Source organism: Phascolarctos cinereus, unplaced genomic scaffold (assembly GCF_003287225.1).
Source record: "Phascolarctos cinereus isolate Bilbo 61053 unplaced genomic scaffold, phaCin_HiC Scaffold_5;HRSCAF=322, whole genome shotgun sequence".
NCBI classification, from domain to species: domain Eukaryota; kingdom Metazoa; phylum Chordata; class Mammalia; order Diprotodontia; family Phascolarctidae; genus Phascolarctos; species Phascolarctos cinereus.
In genome coordinates this window covers 273,350,530-273,368,186 of record NW_027555958.1, presented here as the reverse complement: position 1 = coordinate 273,368,186, position 17,657 = coordinate 273,350,530, and the positions used below count along the sequence as shown (strand labels likewise).

At 37.1% G+C, this 17,657-nt stretch overlaps 1 protein-coding gene across 3 annotated transcripts in view; it reads left to right on the top strand.

Annotated features, from left to right (window-relative positions):
- Positions 1 to 387: 387 nt before the first annotated feature.
- The window catches only part of CCDC57 (coiled-coil domain containing 57), a 260,478-nt gene continuing 243,208 nt past the window's right edge, over positions 388 to 17,657 (top strand). The window contains exon 1 of one of the 3 annotated variants that reach the window (XM_021000950.2): positions 388 to 555. The gene's annotated coding sequence lies outside the window, so the exon portion shown is untranslated. The remainder of the gene's footprint in view (positions 556 to 17,657) is intronic. The other 2 variants (XM_021000949.2, XM_021000948.2) reach the window with 2 other exon arrangements.

Genomic DNA, 17,657 nt, shown 5'->3' with positions numbered 1-17,657 from the left:
TAGTTTCTCCATATGTAAAATGAGGATAATAATAGCACTTACTTCTCTGGGTTGCTGTAAGGATACAAATATGTAACTAAAGTTAATCTTTACAAATATTATTTTATTCTCCCAACAACCCTGGGTGGCAGGTGCTATTATTATCCCTGTTTCAAATTTATATCAATGCCAGCTATCATCATCATCACCATCACCATCACCATCACCATCACCATCACCATCACCATCACCATCACCATCACCATCACCATCACCATCACCATCACCACCACCGTCATCATCGTCCAGGAGCTGTCCTTCAGGTCTCAGGAAGGTGTCGTTATTTCCTAGGTGGTCAATGGGAAGGAATGAATGGGAAGGAATTTCTGACAGAACCCGGAACTGAAGGGCCAGTTTTCTGCGGGGAAGTCTTTGACGGAGACACCCGCGAAGGCAGCGGTTGATGTGGTCGGTGGTTCTGTGGGTGGCGCGCAGTCCGGTTTCCATGGAAACGCGGCCTGGTCCCTAAGCCCGCCTGAAGTGAGGATCGGTCGCGGAACCCAGATTTTGCTCTGAGTGAGTAGCTCGGGATTTACGAGAAAAAGGGGTGACATTGGCCTCATGTTCTTCTCCTCGAGAACAGGGGCATACGAAGCCCCCCGGTCGGGGTGGGGGTCTGGGCTGAGGGTAGATGCAGGTTGTGAAGACTTTTCGAGCGGGTTGGGGGTGGGGTGCGGCTATGGTGGGTTGGAAAAACTCTGGAGAGAAATTGCGGGGTACAGGATGGGGACGTTGGGGTGGGAGAGACACAGGTAAAAGCCCCTTCCCCGCCAGGCATCCCCCAAGCACTTGTTACTGCAAGCCTTAAAACGCTGCATCAGAGGGTGTTGTTAATTAGCCTTTTTGTTTCTCCACGGAAAAGGCGACACCCCGAGAGTTGGGTTTAAAGCGAAGGGTTCTTAATCTATCCTTGTGCCCTTGACCCTGCATGCCCCACTTTAGGGGTTTGGTGAAGCATTTATTGCTCAAGTTAAAAATTTTAAATTCATAAAAAAATACACAGTATTACAAAAGAAACCAATCATATTGAAATATATATGTATATACATAAAATAAAATACATAAGATTACGAAGGAAACTTATCATATTGCAATACAGTTGTCCATTATACAAAATAAAATAAATAGGATTACAAAGGAAATCTATCAATGAAATACAGTTATCTATTATTTTATGTAAAATAAAATAGGATTACAAAGGAAATCTATCACATTGCAATAGTTATCAAAAATTTTTGTATGAAATAAAATACACAATCACAAAGGAAACCAATTATATTGAAGCAGCTATATAATTTTTATGTAAAATAAAATACATAGGATTACAAAGGAAATCTATCATAATGAAATAGTTATCTATAATTTTATATAAAACAAAATATACAGGATTACAAAGAAAATTATATTGAAATAGTTATCTGTATAATTTTATATAAAATAAAACACATAGATTTCAAAAGGAACCCTATCATTGACATAGTTATTTATATATAATTTTATATAAAAATAGGATGACAAAGAAACCAATCATATTGAAATATAATTATCTATAACTTTGTATAAAATCAATAAATCAGTCAATAAACATCTACTATGTGCCATGCACTGTACTATGTGCTAATGATAAAATACATAGGATTACTTGTCTACCTGCTTATCTAGTTTAGCCCCCCAGTCTAAAAACCCCTGGTTTAAAGCCTTGTTGAAGACGTGCAGTCAGTCAACAAGCATTTCAGTAATGCATCTGAATCTTATTGACTGCATTTCATGGAAGATGGAGCTAGAAAATCTAGTGTATCTCCCTCCTTTGGTAGATGAGGAAACTAAGGCCAGAGGTGAATGGAATAACTTTGGCCAAGGTAGTATAGCAAGTAGCATACTTAAAATCTCTATATATGGCAAATCAAGCACATTATTTTCTTTTTATCCATTATAAATTTTATTTTGAACTTAACCAGAAAACTGAGAATTTCTATATACACAGCAAAATAAAACAAAAGGATTTTATATGAAACTGTGAATCTTTCATATTACTTACTTTTTTAAAAAATTAACTTATTTTGATTTATCAACAATCACTTCCATAAGCTTTTGAGTTTTAAATTTTTCTCCTTTTCCCTTACCACCTCCCTCCCAAAACGGCATGCAATCTGATATAGGCTATACATATACATTCCTATGAAACATATTTTCATATTAGTGATGTTGTAAGGAAGAATTAGAACCCATAAGGAGGAACCCCCAGAAAGAGGAAACAAAACAAAGTAGAAGAAAAAAATAGCTAATAGTATGCTTTGATCTGCATTCACACTCCATAGTTCTTTCTTTGGATGTGGATAGCATTTTCCATCGTGAGGCCTTTGGAGATGTCTTAGATCTCTGTATTGCTGAGAAGGGTTAATTCTGTCAATATTAGTCATTGCACAATGTGGCTGTTACTGTGTACAGCGTTCTCCTGGTTCTGCTCACTTCACTCAGCATCAGACCATACAAGTCTTTCCAGGTTTTTCTGAAGTCTGCCTCTTCATCATTTCTTATAGCACACATATTACTTACTTTAAAAAAAAAACACATCACACTTACACAATATGATAAATTCCAGATGTTATTTTCAAAATTGTCTACCTTTCTCCCGCCTCATTACCAACTGAGAAAAAGAGGGGGGAAAAATAAAGACCTTTGTAACAAACATAGTCAAGCAAAACAAATTTTGCTTGTCAGACAGAGAATAATATACTGGAGATATGACTGATAATTCTAAAGTCTTTCAAAGTTGTTTTTCTTCACAGTGTTATCATTGTATGGATTATTCTCTTGGTTTTCCTCACTGAATTCACTTTGCATTAATTCATACTACCTAGGATTCTCAGAAATCATCACTTTCATAATTTTTTATGGCACAATAATATTCCATTACATTCATATAGCACAATGTGTTTAGCTATACCTCACTGATATGCACTCTTCGTTTCTAGTTCTTTTCCTTTTTTTTAATTCCTTTTAATCTCCACTTCAGAATCAAGAAGTTTCTTTTACTTGTGACTTCCCTCCCCAGTGTTATTCTCTTTCTTGAAACCCTTTTATCCCAGCTTTGTTTTCCTCTCGAGTTTGATGTTGTCTTCACACTAAAACTGCTTCTGTGTGTGTGTGTGGTTCAATCTCCTTTGTCCATTTCAGTAAGGTTCATCTCAGACTCTTCTCACATATCCCAGTTATGAGAAAGAGCGGATTCTCTTCCTTCTTCTATACTAGTATAGTCCTTTTACCCTCCCTTTTCTTTCTTCTCTTAAAACCCTCAGGACAAAATTAGTCCACCTGTAGGACCTCAGCTTTTCATATTTAATTCCATCAGAACCCTTTGAAGATAATCAGGTTCTAAACGGATTCTTCTCTCCCCTCCAACCCACTGGAATGTTAGTTAATGCATCATCATTTCCCTAATTGCTCAAATAAATCTACTTTTCTAGAATGCTGTTTACTCTTGTGTTTATATTTTAGAATTCCTACTTATTTTTGACTTTTTGTCAGTAATGCTTGAAAGGCCTCTATTCCATTAAAGGTCTATTTTATAGGATTATACTTAGCTCTGCAGGGTAAATTTGGAATACTATATTTCAAGATCTCCTCTCATGTATAATAGAAACATCTTGTGTGATACTGATTGTGATTCCTTTGAACTTGAACTTATTATTTTTGTATACATATTTTAGTGTGTTTTCTTTGACATGGAAGCTCTGAATTTTAGCTATGGTATTCCTGGGACTTTTCATTTTGGTAACTGTTGGATGCTTTCTATTCATTCTTCACCCATTGCTTCTAAAACTGGATGAATTTTTTGGTATATAGTGTCTAGGCACTTTTAAAAAAAAACATGATTTTCAGGGAGTCTAATGATTCTTAAATTGACCCTCTGAGACCTGTTTTCTAGGTCAGTTGTTTTTTATAGCAGATACCTTACATTCTCTTTTTTTCCCCAATTTTTGATATTGTTCTAATTTTTTTGTGTTTGAGTCAATTGATTTCTGTTTGCCTCACCTTGAAGTCCCTGTTAATATGTTTAGACATCCCATGTAGATCACATTTATGTGAGTAGCACGCTTCTTATATGTATAAGGCTGGAAAATTTGGAACCAAGTTATGAGGGCTTTGAATGTCAAATAGAGGAGTTTGTATTTGATATTAAAGGTAATTAGGAATCACTGGAGTTTATTAATCAACGGAGTGACGTAGATTAATTCTTTAGGAATATGTATGTATTCTTTAGCCTCATTATCTGCATGGAGGATAAATTGGAGAGGAAGAAGAGAATAGTAAGGGAGATGATTAGGGAGAGGGAAGGGGACAGATGCAAGAGATATTGTGGAAGTAGAATAGGTAAGATTTGGTAACTGATTTGGGGTGAGGGACATTGAGGAGTTCAGCATGACTCTAAGGTTGTGAACCTGGGCAACTAGAAGACTGTCATCAAAAGAAATTGTGACTTGACATAACTCCTAGAATTGGTAGCTATAGCAATAAGAGAAGAAAAATAAATTGAAGGAATTAAGAATAGATGAGTCATCATATCATCTATAAAAAGTGATGTTTGTTAGGAAAATGATAAATGTTGGAGAAGATGTGGGAAAATCGGAACATTAATGCATTGTTGGTGGAGTTGTGAACTGATCCAACCATTCTGGAGAGCGATTCGGAACTCTGCCAGAGGGTTATCAAACTGTGTATATCCATTGACCCAGCAAAACCACTTCTAGGGCTGTATCCCAAAGAGATCATAAAAATGGGAAAAGGACCCACATGTATAAAAATATTCAGCAACTCTTTTTGTGGTGGCTAAGAATTAAAAATTGAGGGGATACCAATCAATTGGGGAATGACTGAAAAAGTTATAGTATATGAATGTAATAGAATACTATTGTTCCATAAGAAATGATGAGCAAGTAGATTTCAGAAAAACCTGGAAAACCTTAAATGAAGTGATGTGGAGTGAAGTGAATAGAACCAGTAGAACATTGTACATAGTAACAGCAACATTGTGCAATAACCAACTTGGATAGACTTAGCTCTTCTCAGCAATGCAATGATCTAAGACAATTCTGAGACTAAAGATGGAAAATGCTGTCCACATCCAGAGAAAGAACTATGTAGGCTGAATGCATATCGAAGCATACTATTTTCTCTTTTTTTTTCTTTCTTTCTTGTGTTTTTTTCCCTTTTGTTCTAATTCTTCTTTCACAATAGGACTAATGTGGAAATATGTTTAATGTGATTAATGTGATTAATGTGTAGCTTATATCAGATTACATACCATCTTGGGGAGGGGGAAAAATTGAAAACTAAAAATAAATAAATTTTTAAAAAATAAAATGATGTTTGTTTGCACTTTATGCTTATTGCTGGGAAAACTAGAAAGCAGTTTGGTAGGATTCCATTTGTACCAACATTTCACACCAAATACTGCACTGAATTCCAACTGGGAACATGACTTAAATATAGTAGGTTACATCATAAATTAGAGGAGCAGGGAAGGACATACCGTATTTCACTGCCTAATTGTCGCAGATTTTATGCCAATTTTTTTGCAAGAAAGTGAGGTGCGACCATTATGTGAAGCTTTAAAAATTGTGCTGGTATTACCTTTTTTTTTTTTTAGTTTCTGCCAGTCTTGCACCAACTTTTTACTTTCTGAAAACTGTCTTTCTGTGAACACAATCACTTTCAGCTCGAAGCCTGCAGAATGGTTTTTATATTTACCCATAATGAGAAAGAAGTGCTTTGCATATTAATTTATTCCTGGCAGACGAACTGTACAGTTTAGCTAGCATGGGAAGATGCAAATCTTACCGTATCATATAACTTACTCACGGCAACTTCGCCTGCCTGCCTGCTCCTTTTACGCCTATGGCTCTTCATTGGATTGAGTGACAATACCTTTAGTGCTGCAGTGCTCTAAACAAACTATGAAAGTCAACTTTTGGAAAAAGTGGGTGGAGCCAAGATGGCAGAGTGAAAGCAGTGACTTGCTTGAGCTCTCCCCCAAACCCCTCCAAATACTCATAAAAAATGGCTCTAAACAAATTCTGAAGCAGCAGAACCCACAAAAAGACAGAGTGAAACAAATTTCCAGCCCAAGACAACCTGGATGATTGATCAGAAAGGTGTATCGCGCCGGAAGTGCAGCGCAGCGTGGGTGCGCAGGCCGCAGCAAACCTGGAGCAGGCCTCAGAAGATTGAATCGCGGGCAGCTGTGGAGGTTTCCAGACTTCTCAATCCACCAATGCCAAAGACAACTTAGAGGGTCAGTAGGAAAAGTCTGTTTCTGTTGGTGGTCAGAGAGGAAGGAGGGGTCTCAGCTCCATTCCCCAAGAGCCTGGCCCGGGGGGGGGGGGGCAGCTGCTTCCCGAGCTTCCAGCCCACAGACTGAGGGGGGAATCCAGTGGCTGATCAGAGAGGGACTGCAGGGATCTCTTTGCTAGTGCTGAGGCAGGAATCTCTTGCTTTGCCCGTGTGTGGATCTGGGTCACAGTTCTGGGCGGCAGTGCTGGGGTGAGGAGGAGCACTGGCGTGGTGGAGCTTGTCGTAGCTGTGGAGAGAAACCCCTCCTCACAGTTACAGGACAGAAAGGAATACTTGTGGTCACAGGCCAGGAAAGGAGTAAACACCTCGCCCCTTATCATGCTACCTTGGAAGAACTGAAAATTTACAGGTCTTTACAAGTATCTCTGAAAATAGCTACACAAACCCCTGAAGCTTGGGACAGTACACTCTCCACATTGGAAGCAGACTCTTACCTTAACAAGGAGTTTAAAAGTCAAGTAATTGGCCGGGATCATGAGCAAGCAGCGCAAAAAGAGTCAGACTATATTATCTTACTTTGGTGAAAAAGAAGATCAAAATATACAACCAGAAGAAGACAACAAAATCAAATCTCCTACATCCGAAGCCTCCAAGAAAAACATGAATCAGTCCCAGGCCTTGGAAGACCTCAAAAGGGATTTTGAGAAGCAAGTAAGGGAAGTAGAGGAAAAACTGGGACGAGAAATGAGAGTGATGCAAGAAAATCATGAAAAACAAGTCAACAGCTTGCTAAAGGAGACCCAAAAAATACTGAAGAAAATAACACCTTAAAAAATAGCCTAACCCAAATGGCAAAAGAGGTCCAAAAAGCCATGAGGAGAAGAATGCCCTAAAAAGAAAAATTGGCCAAATGGAAAAGGAAGTCCAAAAGCTTACGGAAGAAATATACTGACAGTGGGCCTGCTGAGAATTCTAGGCTCATGGCTTGCGGTGCGATGGCTTGCGGTGCGTGAGAGATAAATGCATCTCCATGTGCCACTGGTGAATACATTGCTGCTCTGTTTACCTTTTAAGCGTGACAATTATGCAATGAAAGGTTATAAACCAGTTTTTGCACTGGAACAAAAAAACCCAGGGTGTGATGATTATGTGTGGAATATGGTACTTTTCACAGTATGGATAGAGGAAAAGTGATTGATGAGACAGAGAGCAAGAAGATTATAGGAGATAAAATAGATAACTTTGCTTACATAAATTTGAAGAGTTTTTGTAGAAACAGTCATTATGGTAAAAATTAGAAGGAAAACAGTTGACTGGGAACAGATAAAGCCTTGGTTGTACCCATAGCTAGGAGGCTTGGTATGGATGATGATCCAGCAGAGGAGACTAAGAAGGAGTGATGAGACACATGTAAGAAGAGAGCCAGAGAGTATGGTGTCATAAAAACCCAGAGAGGGAGAGCATTCTGGAAGAGAGGATAGTAGACAGTGTCAAATACTTCAGAGGTCAAAAATAAGGATTGCGAAAAGGCTGTTGAATTTAGTAATTGATAACTTTGAAAGAAAGTTTTAGCTGCATGATGAAGTCAGAAGTCAGATTGTAAATGATCAAAGGGAGTGAGGGAAGAAGTGGAGGCAATGAGTATTAACAGCTTTTTCTAGTGCTTTGGCTATGTAAGAGAAGAGATATGTAGGACTATATCTTGAGCAGCTGATAGGCTCAAGTTTTGTGTATTTGTGTGTGTGTATTTTGTTTTGTTTTAAGAATGGGAGAGACTAAGTATGTTTGAAGGCTGTAGGAAATGGGCTAGGGTATAGGGAGAGGTTGAAGATTAGAGAGAAAGGCAAGGGGATGATTTTAGCCCCTTTTTCTTCACTCTCTTAGCAGAGTAACAAAGCGTCTGACTGTAATCTTTTTCTGTATGATTTAGAATGGAGAGAATAGAAAGTTTGAATTTTTTTCCTGTCTTTGTGCATACTATGTGTCCACTCACTGTGTTAAATGTAGGGTATTCATAGGTTAAAAAAGTGGCAGTCTCTGCCCTCAAAGACCTTATGTATTTTTATCATAAAAACGATAAAAGATAAATGTGATAGAGATAGAGGAAAGCTCTAAATTGGTATAATGATAGTGGAGGAGGGTGAGATAATTTTTTTTTCTAGTGGGGTCTGGGAATACTTTATAGAGGACAGCCATGACACCTGAGCTGGAATGTGAAAGAAGAGAACGATTTCATGGAGCAGAAATGAGGAGGGAGGAGGACTGTCCTGGGCAAGTAGACTGAGGCAGGATGAAAACCATTCTGTTTAGTTCCATTTGGCTGGATTGTGCAGTGCATAATGGGGAATACAGTGAACATGATTTTCTCCTTTTTATATTTGTATTTATTTTTACTCCCCTGTATCAGTTCTTTTTACAAGGCAGTTTTACAACTTTTTAATAAATAAATGTGTATGCCTACCAAAATATATTATTAATAAAGTGTTAAGATTGATCTGCTGTTAATATCTTCGTTCAAGATAGTTATACTATTTTTCAATCAAAAAAGAGTGGGTAGGAAAAATGGTAAGAGATCATGAAGTCCTTTTTTTTCTAGTCCTTTAAGGGTGTAACAGAGGTCTCTTCCAAAGATTGTCCTAAGTTTAGCCCATGTGCTATGTGTTAGGATTTTCAAAGGCTCTCAGGATAATGTCTTGCTGTATAGTTCTTGTGAATCTTCATGGCCCTGACTTTTAATTCCCAAGAAAGTACTTAGTATTTTGGAACTATATTTGTAGTAATCTAAACTCATTAAATATTTTCAAAATTAGTGCTAAGGCAGTTATCTTCATCTTAAGTGGTTGTTAGTTCTTTTAGAAGTAATAAAGCTTTTATTACTAGTGGCTAAGCTGAAAGCCAAATACATGTGGAACAGCAGATACTGAAAGGAGAGATATAAAAATAAGCTGTTGCCCTTTAATGCCATTCTGCAAAGGGAAGCAGACATAAATGTCTAGTGATTTTATTTCTAACATTTAGAACCCTGCGTTTTGCCAAATCTAGGACTTGGAACTACTTGCATTTTGTTAGTGCTTATTTTAAAGTACCAATACAAGTATAATTAGCAAGCTTATTTTAAAAATCCCTCTCAGTAGTTTTCTGTTAAATAGTAATATAATTTTAGTGGAATACTTATTACTTGGTGATTAGGTAAAAACCCTTTTAAATTTAGTAATTTTAGTGCACATTTTTGTAGCACTTTAAGATTTACACATTGCTTTCTTTTTTAAAAAAATATTTTATTTAGTATTTTATTTTCCCCTAATTATATGTAAAAACAATTTTAAACATTTGTTTTTAAAACTTTGATTTTCAAATTACTTCCCTTCCTCTCTCCCTACCCCCCACCCACATTGAGAAGGCAAGCAGTTCAGTGTAGGTTATACATGTATAGTCATGCAGAACATTTCTATATTGGTCATGTTGTGAAAGAAAAGATAGACCAAAGACAAACCCCTCAAGAAAAATGAAGAAAGTAAAAAATGTATGTTTCAATTTGTATTCAGACACCATCAGATCTTTCTCTGGGAATGGATAGCATTTTTCATCATAAGTCCTTCAAAGTTGTCTTGGATCATTGTACTCCTGAGAACAGCTAAGTCATTTATAGCTGATTATCTTATAATATTTCTGTTACTCTGTACACAGTACATTTCACTTTGCATCACAGTACATTTCACTTTGCATCAGCTCATGAAAATCTTTCCGGGTTTTTCTGAGAGCATCCTGCTCATCATTTCTTATAGCATAACAGGGGGCCATCTCCAGTCATCCTGATCTGGACCCAGATGGCTCTGGAGGAGAAAATGAGGCTGGTGACCTTGCACAGCCCTGCCTCACTTGAATCCAGTTCACATCATGGCATCATCATCTTGATGTCATGGTCCTCTTCAAGAACGAAGGACAAGCAATGACTTGTGAGTAGTCTGAGCTGCCCCACAGGGAACCCAACTGACCAGTTCCATTTGGGCAACTCAACTCCTTCCTCTCCTCTCCTCAACCTCTCCCCTCCCTTTCCTTTCCCTTCCCTTTCCTCCTTCCTCAGCCTCTGTTCACATGTGGTATCATGCCTTTACCTGCAGGTGTTCTACCCAAAGGAATGTAATTTTTGATAACTGAAACCTAGCAAGGCATCTTGAGGTTTACTGGCTAATTTCTTTCTTAAAAACCATGCCTTAAAACCAATTCACTCTAGCTCTCATTGATTGGTCAGCAGTAAGTCCTGAGGTGTTCCCTCAGTCAAAGTGAGACCTTGGAAAGACCTTAGCTTAAAAAAGCCAAGTTCTGCCACAGCATCCAGAGCCATCTCTTGTTGTCCCGATCTATATCTTGCCACTGCAACCAGATGGCTTTAGAGGAGAGAGTGAGGCTGGTGACTTGCACAGCCTTCCCTCACTTAAATCCAATTCACTTGCAAGTCATGGCATAATATTCCTGATGTCATGATCCTCTTCTAGAATGAAGGACAAACAATGACCAACAAATGATAGCACAATAGTATTGCATCATAATCACATACCACAATTTGTTTAGCTGTTTCCCAATTGATGGACATCCCCTCAATTTCCAATTTTTTGCCACCAGAAAAGAGCTGCTATACATATTTTTGTATATATAGGTCCTTTTTCTTTTTCTTTTTTATCTTTTTTGGGATACAGATCTACTGGTAGTATTGCTAGGTCAAAGTGTATGCATGATCATAGCCTTTTGAGCATAGTTCCAAATTGCTCTATAGAATGGTTGAATCACTTCACAGCTCCCATCAACAGTGCATTAATGTCTCATTTTTCCCATATCCCTTCCAACATTTGTCATTTTCCTTTTCTGTCCTAGGTATGAGATAGTACCTCAGAATTGTTTTGATTTGCATTTCTCCAATCAGTAGTGAGTTAGAGCATTTTTTCATATGTCTATGGATAGCTTTGATTACTTCATCTGAAAACTGATCATATCTTTTGATCATTTGTTAATTGGGGAAAGGCTTTTATTTTTATAAATTTGACTCACTTCTCTGTATGTTTGAGAAATATGGCCTTTATCAGAGATACTTGCTTCAAAATTTTTTTCACAGTTACTATTGCTAACTGTATTTCCTTCCATCCTATTTCTCCCCTCCTCTCCTGTTTATTCTCTCTCTCCTTTCGCCTTGTTCCTCCTCAAAAGTGTTTTGCTTCTGACTACCTCTTCCCCCGATCTGCCCTCCCTTCTATCACCTCCTTTTTCTTATCCCCTTTCCCTCTACTTTCCTGTAGGGTAAGATAGATTTCTATACCCAATTGAGTGTGTATGTTATTCCCTCTTTGAGCCAATTTTATTGAGAGTAAGGTTCACTCCCTCCCATTTACCCCCCCCCACTGTGACAGCTTTTTCTTGCCTCTTTTATGTGAAATAACTTACCCCATTCTTTCCCTTTCACTCAGTACATTCCTCTCACCCTTTAATTTTATTTTTTACACATCATTCCTTCATATTCAACTTACACCTCTGCCCTCTGTCTACATATACTCTTCTAACTACCCTAATAATGAGAAAATTTTTATGAGTTACAACTATCATCTTCCCACGTAGGAATGTAAACATTATAAAGTCCATTGTGATTTCCCTTTCCTGTTACCTGTTTATGCTTCTTTTAAATCTTGTATTTGAAAGTCAGATTTTCTATTCAGCTCTGGTCTTATCATCAAGAATGCTTGAAAGTCCTCTATTTCATTGAATTTCCACTTTTTCCACTGAAGGATTATACTCAGTTTTGCTAGGTAGGTGATTCTTGGTTGTAATCCTAACTCCTTTGCCCTCTGGAATAATATATTCCAAGCCCTCTGATCTTTGAATGTAGAAGCTTTCAATCTTATTTTATCCTGATTGTGGCTCCTTGAATTTTTTCTTTCTGGCTGCTTGCAATATTTTCTCCTTGACCTAGGAGCTCTGGGATTTGGCTGTACTATTCCTGGGCGTTTTCATTTTGGGATTTCTTTCAGGAGGTGATTGGTGGATTCTTTCTATATCTGTTTTTACCTTCTAGGATATCAGGGCAGTTTTCTTTGATAATTTCTTGAAAGATGATGTCTAGGCTCTTTTTTAGATCATGGCTTTCAGATAGTCCAGTAATTTTAACATTATTTTTCCTGGATCTGTTTTCCAGGTGAGTTGTTTTTCTAATAAGATATTTCACATTGTCTTCTATTTTTTCATTCTTTTGTTTTGTTGTTTCTTGATTTCTCATGAAGTCCTTAGCTTCCATTTGCTCAATTCTGATTTTTTAAGGAATTCTTTTCTTCTTTCTCCTTTTCCATTTGGCCAATTCTGCTTTCTAAGGCATTCTTCTCATGGCTTTTTGTACCTGTTTTAACATTTGGCCTAGTCAAGTATTATTTTCTTCAGTATTTTTTTGTGTCTCCTTTACCAGGCTGTTGACTCATTTTTCATGATTTTCTTGTATCACTCTCATTTCTCTTCCCAATTTTTCCTCTACCTCTCTTACTTGATTTTCAAAATCCTTTTTGAGTTCTCCTGTGACCTGAGACCAATTCATATTTTTCTTGGAGGCTTTGTATGTAGGAGCTTTGACTTTGTTACCTTCTTCTGAGTGTGTGTTTTGAACTTCTTTGTCACCGTAGTAACTTTCTATGATCAGAATTTTTTTCTGTTTGCTTATTTTCCCAGCCTATTTCTTGACTTTTAACTCTTCGTTAAAGTAGAGCTCTGCTTCCAACGTAGAGGGCACACTGTCCCAAGCCAAGGGTTTTTATGCAGCTATTTTCAGAGCTACTTCTAGGGACTTGTAAGTTTTCAGTTCTTCCAAGATGGTATGATTTAGGAGAGGTGTTTACTACTCTCCTGACCTGTGCTCTGGTCTGTGAGTGACCACAAGCACTCTGTTCTGCCCTGGAACTGTGAAGAGGGTTCCCCCTCCACTGTGGCTGCAACCTCTGGTGTGCTTATGCTGCTTCTCACCCTGGGACTACCACCCAGGACTGCAACCTGATCTGAGTGTGGGCAAAGCAAGAGAGTCCTGCCTCAGTGCTAGCAATGAGACCCCTGTAATTTCCTTCTGACCAGTTGTTTGACTCCCTTGCCTTCTGTGGGCAGAGAGCTCCAGAAGCAGCTGCTGCTACTGTGGATTCAGTGGTTCCCAAGCCCTGCTCCTGGTTTGCTCTGTATGAGTCTGTGCTAGCACAGCCTGTGCTAGACCGTGCCTCACTCTCACCCAGGTAGGACAGATCTTTCCTGCTGACCTTTTAAGTTGTCTTTGGCTGGAAAATTATTTCACCCCATTCTTTTGTGGATTCTGCTACTCCAGAAATTGTTTTATGTCATTATTTAAATGTGTTCAGATGGATTTGGGGGAGAGTTCAGGGAAGTCACTGCTTTTTCTCTGTTATCTTGGCTCCGCCCTCCCAACCCCTTCCTCCCCCCTCTCCCCCATTGCTTTCTTTTTAGCAGTTCTTTGAGGTAGGTAGTATGTTATTCCCGTTTTTGTAGTGTGGAACCAGGCTTCAGAAAGGTTACACAGTTTAATTCCCAAGAAAGGGCTTAGTGATTTTTTGTGGTACCTTGCCAAGCTAGTTTAACCATCAGATCTGGGAATATAAACTGACATCCTCTGACTTCACAGTCATTGCTCCTTTCATCATTTTATACTCTCTTTCTTTAGGTCTATAGATAGTTCCCAGTAAATGGTAGATGATTCCTTTGATGATGATCAAAATTCTTATTTATTTGAACAGAATAATTTTATTCCTTTCCTATGGTGTATGTAGTAAAGTGATATTGATTTGTTAGTGATGCTGGATTCAGATGCATTGTGTGACTGCTATTTCATAGGCAAACTTTCTTTGCTAGGAAAATCAGAAAGTGTTTGTAAGTATTTCTTATCTTCTGTAAGTTTCCCTTTCCACCTTTTAAATTGCCAAAGGTTCTCCATTGTACTACTTTGCTGTTTAACACATTGTGGTGATACTGGGAGTGAGTAGACCATGTTCCGGGTTCTTAAGTTAAGTCTCTGCCATCCCTTTGAACTCTTTACTTTTGTAATGTTGTAGATGAATTTATTTGCTTTCCTTCACTTATTAGGATGTAGAAGAAGAAGGATACTTTGAGTTTTCTCTGTTCCAGTCAACCTTCAGTATGACCTTTTACTTAGAAGAGTAACTGTACCTCTGTTTACTTCTCATTATGGTTCCTGAGAGTGATAGGATCAACACTAGCTAGATACTTCCTTTAACTTAGTTATACCAGTTCTTTGATCTATCATTTCTTTGACATAAGAAGCTTCATATCTGGCCTGAACTATTCTCAGTATTCCTTTGGAAGTAAGCATTTATTATGCTTCTCCTATGTAGTAATCATTATGCTAAGCATTGGAGATGCAAAGAAAGGGAAAAAGGTAGTTTCTGCTCTCAAGGAGCTCCCAGTCTAATGGGAAGGACAACATGAAAATAACTATATACAAACAAACTATGTACTGGACAAATTGGAAGTACTCTAGAAGAGAGATACTAGAATTAAGAGGGAATTGGAAAGGCTTCCTATAGAAGGTAGTATTTTATGTAGGACTTGAAGGAAGTCTCCATCCAGAAAGATGAGAAGAGAGAACATTCCATGTGTGACCTATAGCCAATGCAAATGCCTTAAGTCAGGAGATGGAGTGTCTTGTTCACGGAACAGTAAGGAGATGTGTCATTAAATTGCAGAGTATGTGGCAAAGGGTAGGTTATAAGAAGATTGGAAGGGGCTGGGGGAACACAGCTTTGAATGCCAGACAGTGTCATGTGACCAAAAGGAAGTATGCTCAATAAATTTAGATTGATGAACATTGAGGTTCTTAAGGTTATCTGATACAGTTTATCTTTAAGCTGGAGCCTTTTCTGCTTATGAGTATGAAATTTTGAGAGCCTTAAATAGTCTATAATCCTTCAAAAACCGTGGTGACCAAGAACAGTTGTTTTCATCTCTGGAAAACAAAACTCAATTCCTGCCAAGTTTGTCTAATTGATTTTCAGACTTCTCATTAAGCCTCATAGCATTACCCATTAGATAGGAGTGGGTTAGGAACCAATCTTTTTACATACATATGTAAATATATGTGTATATGTACATAAATATATATAAATAGATATGCATATATACATACTTTTCCAGATAGGAATTTTTAGAAATGATTTTTGTTATGAATTTAGCTTGAGACAAAAAGAACTTACTGAGCTTTAAATGCAAAACAAAGATTAAAAAAATGTTATCAATTTATAAATAACTATTCTAAATCACTTTTTTCAGCGATTATTCAGTTTTCTCATTTTTAAAACAAAAATTGTATGTAAGTGAAAGGACAGATGATGATCATTGACAGGTATATTTTTTTATGATTTACAGAGTGTTTTACATATTCTTACAACAATTCTTTAGGTAGTACAATATCCTAATTTTTAAAAATAATGTTTTATTTTTTCCCCAATTACATGTAAAAACAGTTTTAAACATTTTTTTAAAAGTTTTGAGTTCCAAATTCTATCCCTTCCTCATTCTCCATCCCTCTGCCTGAGACAGTAAACAGTCTGATATAGGTTATATGAGTGCAATCATGCAAAAATTTTCCATATTAGTCATTTTGTACAAAAAGACTTGAACAAAGAAGAAAGAAAGAAAGTGAAAATAGTATATTTCAGTTTGTAGTCAGACAACATCAGTTCTTTTTCTGGAGGTGGATAATATTTTTCATCATTAGTCTTTTGGGATTATCTTAGATCCTTGTATTGCTAAGAATAGCTAAATCATGTGTAATGATTAATATTGATAAACTTAAACCTTCCCAGCAATACAAGGATCTAAGACATCTCCAAAGGCCTCATGATAGAAAATGCTATCCACATCCAAAGGAAGAACTGTGGAATTTGAATGCAGATTGAAGCATTTTATTTGCTATTTTTTTCCTCTTCTGTTGAGTTTTTGTTTCCTCTTTCTGGTGATTCCTCCTATTGGTTCTAATTTTTACTTAGAACATCATTAATCTGAAAACATATTTAATAAGAATGTATATATATAGCCTATATCAGATTGGGTGCCATCTTGGGGAAGGTGGTGGGGAGGAAAGGGGAGAAAAATTTTAAACTCAAAAGCATGTGGAAGTGATTGTTGATAATTCAAAATAAATTAATAAAAAAAAAGAATAGCTAAATCATTCACAGTTCTACATCATACAATATTAATGTTACTGTGTACAATGTTCTGCTTCTGCTTACTTCCCTTTGCATTGGTTCATGTAAATCTTTCCAGGTTTTTCTGAAATGATCCTCCTTGTCATTTCTTATAGCACAGCAATATTCCATTACAGTCATATACTACAATTTGTTTAGCCATTCCCCAGTTGATGGACATCCCCTTGATTTCCAATTCTTAACTATCACAAAAAGAGCTGCTATAAATATTTTTGTACAAATGTATTCTTTTCTCTTTTTAAACATCTCTGTGGGATACAGACCTAATAGTAGTATTGCTAGATCAAAAGGTATGCACGGTTTTATGCCTTTGGGTATAGTTCCTAATTGCTCTCCAGAGTGGTTGGATCATTTCACATTTCCACCAGTAGTACATTAAGGTTTCAGTTTTCCTACATCCCCTCCAGCATTTATCATTTTCCTTTTTTGTCATATTAGCCAATCTGATAAGTGGGAGGTGGTACTTCAGAAATGTTTTGGTTTGCATATCTCTAATCAATAGTGATTTAGAACACTTTTTTGTATGACTATAGATAACTTTGATTTTCTTGTCTGAAAACTGCCTGTTCATGCCCTTTGAACATTTATCAACTGAGAAATGACTCATATTGTTATAAATTTAACTCACTTCTCTATATATTTGAGAAATGAGGCCGTTATCAGAGATACTTACTATAAAAATTTTTCCTCCAGTTTTCTGCTTTCCTTCTAATTTTGGTTGCATTGATTTTGTTTGTGCAAAAAAAATGTTAATTTTGTGTAATCAAAATTATCCATTTTACCTTTTTCATAATGCTCTCTGTATCTTGTTTGGTCCTAAATTCTTCCCTTATCCGTAGATCTGACAGGTAAACGATTCCATACTCTCCTAATTTGATTATGGTATCATTTTTTATGTGTAAATCATGTATCCATTTTGATCTTATCTTGGTATACAGTGTGAAGTGTTGAATTCTATACCTAGTTTCTGCCATATTTTCCAGTTTTCCCAGCAGTTTTTGTCAAATAATGAGTTTTTGTCTCAATTGCTGGGGTCTTTAGGTTTATCAAACACTAGATTACTTTGATCAT